This window comes from Balaenoptera acutorostrata, chromosome 6, assembly GCF_949987535.1.
Source record: "Balaenoptera acutorostrata chromosome 6, mBalAcu1.1, whole genome shotgun sequence".
Classification (NCBI taxonomy): Eukaryota; Metazoa; Chordata; class Mammalia; order Artiodactyla; family Balaenopteridae; genus Balaenoptera; species Balaenoptera acutorostrata.
In genome coordinates, this window is record NC_080069.1 from 63443845 (window position 1) to 63457068 (window position 13224).

Below are 13224 nucleotides of genomic sequence, written 5' to 3' on the forward strand. Positions count from 1 at the left end.
ATGTTGGTGGGAATGTAAAATTATGCAGCTTCAATGGAAAACAACATGGAGGTTTCTCAAAAAATTAAACAGAATTATAACATGATCCAGCAATTCCCCTTCTAGATATTTATCCAAAAGACTTGAAGTCAGAAACTTGAAGAGATATTTGCACTCTCATGTTAATTGCAACACTATTTACAATAGCCAATTTATGAAAACAACTCAAATGTCCCTTGATGGATGAATGAATAAAGAAAATGTGATATATATACCTACACATATCATAGAATATTTTTCAGCCTTTAAAAACAAGGGAATTCTGCTGTTTGTGACAGCATGGATAAACCTGGAGGGCATTATGCTAAGTGAAATAAACCAATATAAAAAGACAAATACTGCATGTTTCCACTTATATGAGATACACAGAATGGTCATACTCATAGAAACAGAAAGTAGAATGGTGGTTGCCAGTGCCAGTGGATATGGGAAATATGGAGTTGTTTTTCAGCTGGTATAAAGTTTCAGTTATGCAGGAAGAATTAGTTCTAGATGTCTGTGGTACAGCATAGTGCCTATAGTCAACAATACTATATTGTGCACTTAAAAATTTAAGAGGGTAAGTCTCATGTTGTGTTCTCAGTACAAAAAAATTTAAAAATGTAAAGAAGGAACTTTTGGAGGTTTGACTGTGGTGATGCCTTCATGGATGTACACATATGTTCAAACACATCAACTTGTATACATTACATATGTGTAATTTTTGAGCATATCAATTATATCTTATTAAAGCTGTTTTTTAAAAAGACATTTATTGGTATACAGATCATGAGTGGAGTTGATATATGACACAAGGAAAGCAAGTTGAAAACATAAAAGCATCTAAAAGAGTGATTAGACTATTAAACATAACCAATAGGATATCATGTTACTATTTATATTTTTTCTTATAATAGAGTTTTAATATTTATAGGTATTCTTAGTTAAAAGAAATTAATAAAATAACTACATTATTCACACCATTTGTTTATAAACTACTGATTAATGATACATATATAGGGTGATAGTTATCAATTTAGCCAATATTATTTCATTGCTTACTCTGTGGCAGGCACTGTGTAAGGCATTGGGAATGATACAAAATGACCTGGATTAGGACCTTGTGCTTAAAGACTCTAATGGAGGATCTCATTCATTATACAGTAGATATGAACTATAGCACGGATAATCAAAATTGCACTATAATTGCAAAGGTAATAAATGCCACAAAGGAGATACTATATACAGGGACCATAGAAATTCAGAGGAGAATGAGACTATTCTTAGCAGAGGAAACAAAGAAGGATGTCAGTAATTCAACATATTTGAGCTGTTTGTTCAAGGTTAGGTAGAATTTGAATATGTGGATATTTAGGATAAAAACACAGCAAGTGGTGGAAACATGAACAATGATACAGGTTGATGAGTAGAAGAGTAAGAGAAGCTTATAGCAAAGAGGATGGTTAATTTAATTGATGCAGAGATATGGAAGGGTAATAATGAAGATTAATAATGGAAATACATTTAGGGGTTACAATAGAAAACACAAATGGCACCTGCTGTATAAATAAATAAATAAATAAATAAATAAATAAAATTCAAAAATTCAAAAAAAAGAAAACACAAATGGTCAAGATAAAAATATTAGATGATATATTTTGAATAATCATGAACAATCCTAAAAAATTTCTCATCAAAGGACTGTGCTGCACAAAATTAACTTTGAAGAAGTATATAAGAAAGACCAAAGAACAAAAAAAGAGAAATAAGTACACTAATTAGGGGTCTATTGTCATCCAACTATTAAATAGTGAATCCTGGGGAAAAAAAGCCAATACAACTGAAGAGAAAAGGTCAGAATCCTGATTTACTGGCATGGAGTATTAGAAGAAGTGGAAACTCATTTGAAATGGATAAAAGGAAACAAAATTTTTGAAATGTGTGTTTTGAATTTTGTAGTGCTTTCATTAATAGAATATTCTTAAAGGTGATATTCAAACTATTCCATAACTACTATGAGATGAGTCCTGATTATATGGAATAGGCACTGGTTTGGGGGCTATACTGTTAGGTGCCAGGTCTGTATTTAATAGAGGGAGGAGGAAGACTGAAAGGGAAGAAAATGTGGTAAGTGTTCATGACTATCTAGGTTCTAAGTTGCTCATGGGATATCTATTTGGACGTGTCTAGTAGTCACATTCAAATGAAGAATAGTACTCTATAATCTGATATATTTTATTTAGACCATACGTGGGAAAATTCCATTCCATTAAAGAAAGAGACAATCTGAACTTTAAGTTACAAAACACCCCTAAGCAATGATCATTGCAAGTAAAACATTCCAGAAGTTTTTATCTGCTTGTATACACTAAGGAAGGCAGCAAACAATAATTATTGGTGGGGGAATAAAATACACTTGCTCCAGTAAAGAACTCATGGTATATTAGGTAAAGTGTTTCTGATTTCACACTTTGATTAATACAAGGAACATAATGTAGTGTGGTATAATGGGAGAAGTACACAATTTTAATTTATATGCATTTTATGCAATTTTTTAGATACATAACTTTGGTAAGATAATTAAAGCTTAACTTCTCTGAGATACTCTCTCCTCCCATACAAGATATGGAGAGTAATACCTTAGGGTTTGTGGTTAAGGCTTAAATGTTGGTAAAGTACTTAACCAACAGAAAGTGCCAGAGTACTTTCCTCACAAAATCCAATGTTTACTGTGTCATGCAAAAGCAGCTGGATGGATTTCCACCGTGTGATAGTGTACAAATGAGAATGGTCCAATTGAAGGTATATTTTATATGGCATAATCAATATTAATTTTGGTGGCCTTTGGAATGCGCAGTGCTTCTCACAATAAAAGCAGTCTTCCACCTGAATGGCTAAAATCAAGGATGCTCTATGTGGTTGGAATGACCAGCATTTGGAAAAACACGAAATACATTCTAAAATAATGTGGACCACAAAATTGAGTTGTTTTAAAATTGACAATACGAAAGTTCCAAAAGCACATGAACTAAATTCTAGAATTTACAAAAATAGTCAAGAATGACTTAATCATCATATATCCCAGGATATTTAAATTCATAGTAAACAATATTCTTTTAGATGTAATAATGAAAGTATTCTTTTAGTAGGTAAATTATGCTTTCATAGGAGTTAAGGCCCTTAGAAAACATTCTTCTTTTTGCAGAAAAATGCATATTGTACTGATTTATTTGTAAGTACCTTGACAGAAATAATGTGTCTCTTAAGGCAATTATCTCAGTGTTAGAGAACACTTTAAAATAATACTGGGCATATTGGACTTAAGAGTAAAAAACATCACCATTTTATTGTCATCAAACCAATAAAAATGAGAATAACTCCGTGTCAACTTGAATGGTTTCAATGGGCAAAAATTCCCTTTTGTTTTGAACATTTGTGATCCAAGCCATTTTTTTTCCACTTACATACTAATCTCAATGAAACACACTTAGAACAGACAATCTCTTGTGGAAAGGTACTGAATTTTAGGCTTAATGAAAGACTTGCAAAAGTACATGCCTACTCTTTCTTGAATCAAATCTATTCTAAGATTTATTCATTCAAATCTCACTTCTGAGACATACTTGATTATCTTAAACATTCTCTAAGGGTTGAAGTATTTCAATATTTAATTTACTATACTACACTCAAACCTCTTTGTAAAGGACATTTTCCATGCTTTTATTAACTATTTTGAAGGATATCATAACCAAGAGAGTACAGCAGAGATAGATTAAAGATAGTACATGGAAAAAGAGTATGTTTCTAACCTGTTTTGGAAAAAATTGAGAATAAGTGAAAAGTAGTTTCATATAATAGATTTAAGAGATAATTTATGAAAGCATATTTCTTGAGAGTTGGCAGATCTTTGAATATACTATACTTTTGTGGAAACACAGAGTTGACAGTTGTCCTAAAGTCTAAGAACTTCATGTGATTGAGGCCATGATGGCTGGAAAATATGTGAACCAGTGGGGGTAGATTACAGGTTTTAAAAAATTATTGCCATTTTTTAAATAACAAATGTGCTATTTTTCCTGATGCAGAACAGAGTCATGACTCATGACTTTTGTAACAAATATTATAGCCGATTTGATGTACTTTTGTCAACTCTGATACATTTCCAACTAATACAATCACCCACCCACTCACACACACGGAAGTAGCAGGACGGGGCTGGAGGTGATAGAGGAGCAGATACTTGCTAGTTGTCTTTTATACACATTGAGTTGATTTGCCTGAAATCATAGAAGTAGATTACAAAATTGGGACAAGATACTAGGTTTCCAAAGTCCCAATCTACTACTCTTTTCTCTAACCCAATCTTCTGAAAATACAGTGTAATTCAAAAGCATGTGAAAAACACCCAAATTTACTTTTCAAACCTCAGACATGCCCATTGAATCTAGTCCTTTTTAACCTTAAATTAATGTAGTAAAGCATCACAGTATTCTATGTGCATTCTAAGATTCCATGGCACTTTTCTTTTTTCTACATATTCCTTATAATCTCAGTTATTATATCAGAATTCTAAAATTATCACCTATTCACTGGGAAAAATATCTTAAGTGGCACTGTGTTTAATGAACTCAACTATAAGCACGATTCCAGGTCTTACACGGGGCATTCTTTTTTATGTCTTTCATGTCCCCTTTAGTTGTTTCAGAGGTACTCACCATTTAGGACACTACTATCAACCATTGCTTATAATCGTCAACTGCAATCTTAAAGAGTTTATAGGACTCTTGCATTTGTAACCCTTAGGTCCAGATGTGACAGGTGTGAAATGTAAAAATGATTATTCTTTACCTTCCTTCATGGATCTAGACACAGCTTTAAGAAACGGTGAAAATTATGATATATGATGTGAAAATGGTATTTTACATAAAATTAAAATATCTTAAAATAAAATTAAAATATCTTAAATTTATTTGTGGTAATTTATTATATTGGACCCTGTCTTAAATTGTATCTCCTAGAAGCAGACTCAGATGGGGATTCTTGTTCAAGTGATACATTGAGTTCTATTTTTGCAGAGGAGGGGAATGAGGGAAACTGGATTAGGCAGGAGGTAAAAAGTTAACAAGAACATGGTCTCAGCAGCACAAATAGCACCACATATTTAGCTCCACCTTATGACAAGGGACTGGCCTTCTGTACAACCCTAGTTTGCTGGGGGTGGAAATGGGGGAAGGAGTGTGTCCACCCAGGCAAGTTAGCTATCATTTGGTCAAAGACAATTCACCAGAGGAGGGGGCATGTGTGAATTGTGACGAAATAGGTACAAAGAGCAGAAAAGAGGATCTAGCTTGACACCAACAGTATCTAGGACAGACTCTGTTGCAATGTTTTAACATAACTGTAAATTTCATTTTAGCTTCTAAGTATCACTTTAAACGTAATTAATATCAGATGTTGCTACCTCAGCCGAATGAAATTTCTCCTAATTAAACTAATTATTTAAAAATACTATGTGACAACCACAAAAACTCAAAAAAGGTTGTTTAATTTGGCATTACAGTAGAACTCTAGTTATATTAAGCTCTTGATTAAAGTAACAAAATTAGTATTTTGCTCAAATAATCAGATAAATTTTAGGAAATAAATATATAATAATTTGTGAAGTATGTGTGTCTCTATTTTACTGCTCATTAAATATCACCAACCCAACAATGAGACATATACAATGAATGAGTTCATTGCCATGGTTAATTGCTAAATTTCAGCCATATAGAAACAAGAATTTTACCCATAGGTTTTTCTGTTTTTGGTTGTGAAGGTATATTAGTCTACAAAAATAGATTATATTTTATTTAACAGTTTATATTAACTTAATAAATTTAAAATACTTAAATGCATGTTACGTGTCTTCTTGCCCTGGGCTCTTCAATAGTTAAATCTAGGCCTGCCCAAAAATGAACACTTATAAAGTCCTTGGTGTTCAATCATCTAAATTGCACCTTTGTATTAGTTTTTAAAAAATGTTATTTGTCATCTCTTAATTATCAAATTTAGGCAGAATATATTTTAGTTCTACATCTAAAGAAATTGTACTTAACTCTCTCTCATATGGCATCCAAAATTATCCTTCTCTATTGCTCTTCCAAGTTTTCTTAATTAGATGTTCCTTTTTAGTTATTCTGTTTGCTATTTTCATTTATATGAACATATTTAAATTTCTATTTCTTTAGGATCAGATATAGGCCAAAACTCTTTTGTTTATGTAAGACTAGGAAATTTATGCTCCTTTAGTAGATACTATCTTATCTCTACCACTATTTAACCTCTACTTGCTATATTGTTACATTTATAATGTCAAGGTATGAAATATTGACTTTAGGTTTTATAAATGCAATTGAGCCAACTGTTGTTGGTACTTAAAATGACTCTGAAAATACAAAATTAAAAAATTTTGCTCATAAGATAGTTATTATGTTAATTTAGTTGTTGACTACTTGTTCAACTCCTACTTTGGGTTATGCATAATCTTCCTGGGCTATTATAGAGGGAGGAAAATCATTTTAACAGACTATACCACTTCCCTTAATGACCAACTTACCCATGGTATCTGGAAAGTGGCTTTTTATATCACTTTACGTCAGACAGTGATTTTGTCCAGGAAGGATTTTAATCAAAATGAAACAAATTAGGCATATAGGTAATTTACTCATTCTATGAGCTTATCACAATTGTGATGCAGATTTGCTGTATTTGGGAAATTTTCAAACATGCTGGCTTAAATTCATAAATTTACACAAAACCCAAAGTTTGCTCTCTGATCCCTCATTCACCCACCTTGGCTCCTACCCTACTCTTTCCAAAGATGTATTATAATGCCTCCAATACAACACAGAACCATAATCAGCACTTAGTTCTCCTTTTTAAATATTATCTCATCTTAATAAGGAGAACATTCTGCTTCTTTTCCATTGTATTTTGCTGGTGGTTAACATAGCTATTTTAATTTTTTTTTAATCATTTCTGTACAATTGGTTTTGCTTCCTTTCAGAAATCTGTTTCCCTTAAATTACATTCAACTTTTTGCTCAAGTGTCTGTAAAACACTGATAATTAATTTAAAAATACTCCTCATCGATTATTAATTTCAGTAAAAAATAGCATAATTCGATTTAGGGAGGGAAATATAATATTTTTCACTAAAACTTTGCCATTCAAAGGGCAAGCTTTGCCATTCCAAAGTTTAAGGTCAAATGGATTCTTCTCTCTTAAAGCAGAGAGAGGTTAAATAACTTGTTCAAGGACATACAACCCAGTGGGTTGTAGATGGCTACTCTACACCCTCTTTAGCATCCAGGGTTACTGATAAAATGTGATGCCAGTCCAATTTATATTTCTTTTAAGGTAAATGAATCTTTCTTTCTCAAAATTGTAAAAATTGTATCTATACATATTTTTTATTGGAGTATAATTGCTTTACAATGTTGTGTTAGTTTCTGCTATACGACAAAGTGAATCAGCTATATGTATACATATACCCCCTCCCTCTTGGATCTCCCACTCACTCACCCATCTAGGTCATCAAAGAACACCGAGCTGAGTTCCCTATGCTATACCACAGGTTCCCACTAGCTAGCTATTTTACACATGGTAGTGCATTTATGTCAAATCTAATCTCCCAATTACTTTTGATGTAAGGAAATTCCACAAGAATATATCTAGATGTGGACATTCTGCTTCACACTCACTAGGCACATATCTCTATAGATTATTCATTTCTCAAAAGTTTTTACTATTATTTTTATGTTTAGTTTCTCCCTTTGTCTCCCCATTGTGTCATTATTTTTTCTATTTTCTTTTTATAGAATGTCTGTTATTTGGATATAGGTTATGCTGGACTGATTCCCTGTGTTTGTTAACTTTTCTGATATCCTCATCTCTTCATTTTTTTATTTTCTCTACACTCTAGAAATTTATTTCAAATTTATGTGCCAGGCATTATTTTGATTCTATTCCTGAAAAATATGTATTTTTAAAATTTTAAGCTATCTTTTGCATTCCATTGAAAGATGATTCAATTTCTTAGAAAACAGATATTATTCTTGAACCTGATTTCCTATGTAATACACTGTCTCTCTGAGCACAGGAATGGGAGACTATCTGGACCTCTCTTCCATACATAGTTCACAAATACTTTAAACTCATTATTTAAATGATGCAGGAGTCACGGCCTCATCCTGCTGGCTGTGGTTGAGGCCCTAATCATTCTCAAGGATCTGCCAATATGAAAATACCTACTGTTTTTTTTTTTTTTTTTTTTAGAAATTCACGTTCTTTTTATTTATTTATTTATTTATTTATGACTGTGTTGAGTCTTCGTTTCTGTGCGAGGGATTTCTCCAGTTGCGGCAAGTGGGGACCACTCTTCATCGCGGTGCGCGGGCCTCTCACCATCGCGGCCTCTCTTGTTGCGGAGCACAGGCTCCAGACGCACAGGCTCAGCAATTGTGGCTCACGGGCCCAGTTGCTCCGTGGCATGTGGGATCTTCCCAGACCAGGGCTCGATCCCGTGTCCCCTGCATTGGCAGGCAGATTCTCAACCACTGCGCCACCAGGGAAGCCCGAAAATACCTACTTTTGAGGCTGCCTTTTTCAGTGTATATTTTAGCTGCAATGTTCTCTATTTTGACTTACCCCCTTTCCTTTTCTATCTCTATTACTCTGTTCTTAAGAAATATATCTGCTCTTGGTCACTAATAACCCAACTCCCTTTCAGTTATCAGTTCTGTAATACATTTATTCCCCTTTGTACATAATTAACACCATTTCAGTGAGATAAGCTTGGAAGAGAGGAAATGTAAATGCATACAGTCCTCATTTTAAACCATAAATATGATGCCTGAGAACTTTTTTTTTAATAAGAGCTATATTTTAAAATTCATTTGAAAGTTATAAAACTCTATGGCTTCTAGTTATAGGAAATGTTTGATTCATGAATATTATTAATCCAGCCTCAAAGTTTTAATACTGTGACCCTGATCTCTTTTTCCTGTAAGATCTGGCAAATATATAACAGCTCTTATTCTCTTTTGAAAAATGTCTGTTTTCCTCACTCTTTTTTCCTACTATAACTGTTAGAAAGTTACTATGTCTTTTCTACTTGTTTTCTGTGACAAGTTCACTGGCCTAGAGTTCTCTGTTCTATTTTTTCATCTTTCATTTCCATGGTAAGCAATATATGCTACCTCAAGCAGTCTTTTAATGGCTTCCATCTTTCCTTCTTTTTTTCATTGATAAGCTTGTGAATGAAATACTATCATCCACCTCCAGGCCACTCAAGAGCAGTCACAGTTCTCATTCATCTTGAAACTCTAATAATTGAAGTCCTTTACCTGGTCATATGTTTCTGTTAGATGTAAGATTTGTCTGTTACAAAAAATTCTCATTTTGTTTCAAGATTACAGATAGGTGTTGAAGTGTATACTACATTTAAGAATAAGCTCTCCTTTAAAGCTTCTAAAAATTCTTTCTCTCAACCACCAGTGAACATGCCCTTCAGATTACAGAAAGTGAAGAGTACATCATCATGAATAAATAATTGATCTAGTCTGTCCCTGGAAAGAAAAGATGATACAAAATTGTAATTGACATTTTCAAAATGTCTTCAATAGATTTTTTTTTTAAGCACAGAACTGTAAACTTCTAAAAAGGGGGAATGAGAAATCCCTAGGAACACAATGCGTTTATCAAGAATTTTTTCCTCCTAGACTTTCCAGGAAATCTAAGTTATATTGTTATTTCCTGCCTGAATATCTCCTCTCTCCAAATCATTCTTCTACAACTCCTCCCTTCTCTTCTTGTTCTCACACAGAGAACTGGAAGAATCCTGGACTGGGAATCTCAGGTACTCTGGAAAAGCACCTGACAGTTTGTACCTTCTTTAAAACTTGCTATGGTCAATTCATTTTGACTAAGTAGTATCAAATACCGTGGAACACGTTAGCAATAGGAGCAACTGCTCCTAAAGTGAGAAAAATTTGTGTATGGATTTTTTTCACCCTTCTCTTTTCAGGAAGATGCTGAAAATTGATTAGCAACCCTTCTTATACTTAAAATGTTTTGAACAAGAGCTCAATCTTCTAGCAAAAAGAAATCAAGCTTCCCTTGGAGGTAAGGAAGTAAAAATAAACTTAAATGTTTTCTTTATGCTACCAAGTTAGAATTTCAAAAAAGTTTATAAAGCAACTTGTAATTGATCTTCAACAGAGAGATTATCTTTTAAGGGATTCTCTAGTGAAATAACAAGCTATGTGATTTTTGTCTCTATTACTGGATTTTCTTAAAGATAAACAAGGTTGAAATGAACATTCTAGCAGTTGAAAAACAGTGATCAGCAATGTCACAGAAACTCAATATACTGACATTTTTATGGAGAGACTACTCCCTACTCAACATTTACAAGTAAATTCATTTCTATTCTGTTGAGTGAGTCAGAAATGTATTGGATAGAGAGAACGGAGGCTTATAGCAAAACTCTCCTTCAAGGAGGACCTTCAAGATGGCAGAGGAGTAAGACGTGGAGATCACCTTCCTCCCCACAAATACATCAAAAATGCATCTACATGTGGAACAGCTCCTACAGAACACCTACTGAATGCTGGCAGAAGACCTCAGACCTCCCAAAAGGCAAGAAACTCCCCCACGTACCTGGGTAAGGCAAAAGAAAAAAGAAAAAACAGAGACAAAAGAATAGGGACGGGACCTGCCTTTGGGAGGGAGCTGTGAAGGAGGAAAAGTTTCCACACACTAGGAAGGCCCTTCACTGGCAGGTATGGGGCATGGGCAGGGGGCCGGGGGGGGAAGTTTCAGAGCCATGGAGGAGAGCGCAACAACAGGGGTGCGGAGGGCAAAGCGGAGAGATTCCTGCACAGAGGATCAGTGCCGACTAGCACTCACCAGCCCGAGAGGCTTGTCTGCTCACCCACCGGGGTGGCTGGGGGCTGGGAGCTGAGGCCCGGGCTTCAGAGGTCAGAATCCAGGGAGAGGACTGGGGTTGGCTGTGTGAACACAGCCTGAAGGGGACTAGTGTGTGACAGCTAGCCAGGAGGGAGTCTGGGAAAAAGTCTGGTCCTGCCTAAGAGGCAAGAGACCGTTGTTTCTGGCTGCGCAAGGAGAGGAGATTCAGAGCACCGCCTAAACGAGCTCCAGAGACGGGCGCAAGATGTGGCTATCAGCACAGACACCAGAGACAGGCATGAAACAGTAACACTGCTTCTGGAGCCACCAAGAAGCCTGTGTGCAAGCACAGGTCACTATCCACATCTCCCCTCCCAGGAGCCTGTGCAGCCCGCCACTTCCAGGGTCCCGTGATCCAGGGACACTTCCCCGGGAGAACACACATCATGACTCAGGCTGTTGCAACATCACGCTGGCCTCTGCCACCACAGGCTTGCCCCGCATTCTGTACTCCTCCCTCCCACCAGCCTGAGTGAGCCAGAGCCCCTTAATCAGCTGCTACTTTAACCCTGTCCTGTCTGGGCAGGGAACAGATGCCCCCAGGCGACCTACATGCAGAGGCAGGGCCAAATCCAAAGCTGAACCCCAGGAGCTGTGCGAACAAAGAAAAGAAAGGGAAATCTCTCCCAGCAGCCTCAGGAGCAGCGGATTAAATCTCCACAATCAACTTGATGTATCCTGCATCTGTGGAATACCTGAATAGACAATGAATCATCCCAAAATTAAGGCAGTGGACTTTGGGAGCAACTGTAGACTTGGGGTTTGCTGTATGAAACTGACTAGTTTCTGATTTATATGTTTATTTTAGTTTAGTTTTTAGCACTTGTTATCATTGGTGGATTTGTTATTGGTTTGGTTGCTCTCATCTTTTTTTGTCCTTTCTTAATTACTTTTTTATTTTTTATTTTAATAACTTTATTTTATTTTATTCTTTCTTTCTTTCTTTTTCTCCCTTTTCTTCTGAGCCATGTGACTGACAGGGTCTTGGTGCTCCAGCTGGGTATCAGGCCTGAACCTCGGAGGTGAGAGAGCCAAGTTCAGGACACTGGACCACCATAGACGTCCTGGGCCCATGTAATATCAATGAGCAAGAGCTCTCCCAGAGATCGCCATCTCAGCACTAAGACCCAGCTCCACTCAATGACCAGCAAGCTCCAGTGCTGGATACCCCATGACAAACAACTAACAAAACAGTAACACAACACAACCCATTAGCAGAGAGGCTGCCTAAAGTCATACTAAGTTCACAGACCCTCCAAAACACACCACTGGATGTGGCACTGCCCACCAGAAGGACAGGATACAGCCACACACACCAGAACGGAGTCAACAGTTCCTTCCAAGAGGAGGCCTACATAACCCACTGAAACAACCTTACCCACTGGGGGCAGACACCAAAAACAATGGGAACTATGAACCTGCAGCCTGCAAAAAGGAGACCCCAAACACAGTAAAAGCAAAATGAGAAGACAGAGAAATACACAGCAGACGAAGGAGCAACTTTAAAACCCACCAGACGAAACAAATGAAGAGGAAATAGGCAGTCTACTTGGAAAAGAACTCAGAGTAATGATAGTAAAGATGATCCAAAATCTTGGAACTAGAATGGAGAAAATACAAGAAACACTTAACAAGGACCTAGAAGAACTAAAGTGCAAGCAAACAATGATGAATAACACAATAAATGAAATTAAAAATTCTCTAGGAGTCAATAGCAGAATAACTGAGGCAGAAGAACGGATAAGTGACCTGGAAGATAAAATAGTGGAAATAACTACTGCAGAGCAGAATAAAGAAAAAAGAATGAAAAGAACTGAGGACACCCTCAGAGACCTCTGGGACAACAATAAACACACCAACATTCAAAGTATTGGCATCCCAGAAGAAGAAGAGAAAAAGAAAGGGTCTGAGAAAATATTTGAAGACATTAAAGTTGAAAACTTCTCTAACATGGGAAAGGATATAGTCAGTGAAGTCCAGGAAGTGCAGAGAGTCCCATACAGGATAAATCCAAGGAGAAACACGCCAAGACACATATTAATCAAACTATCAAAAATTAAATACAAAGAACAAATATTAAAAGCAGCAAGGGAAAAGCAACAAATAACATACAAGGGAATGCCCATAAGGTTAACAGCTGATCATTCAGCAGAAACTGCAAGCCAGAAGGGAGTGGCAGGACATATTTAAAGTG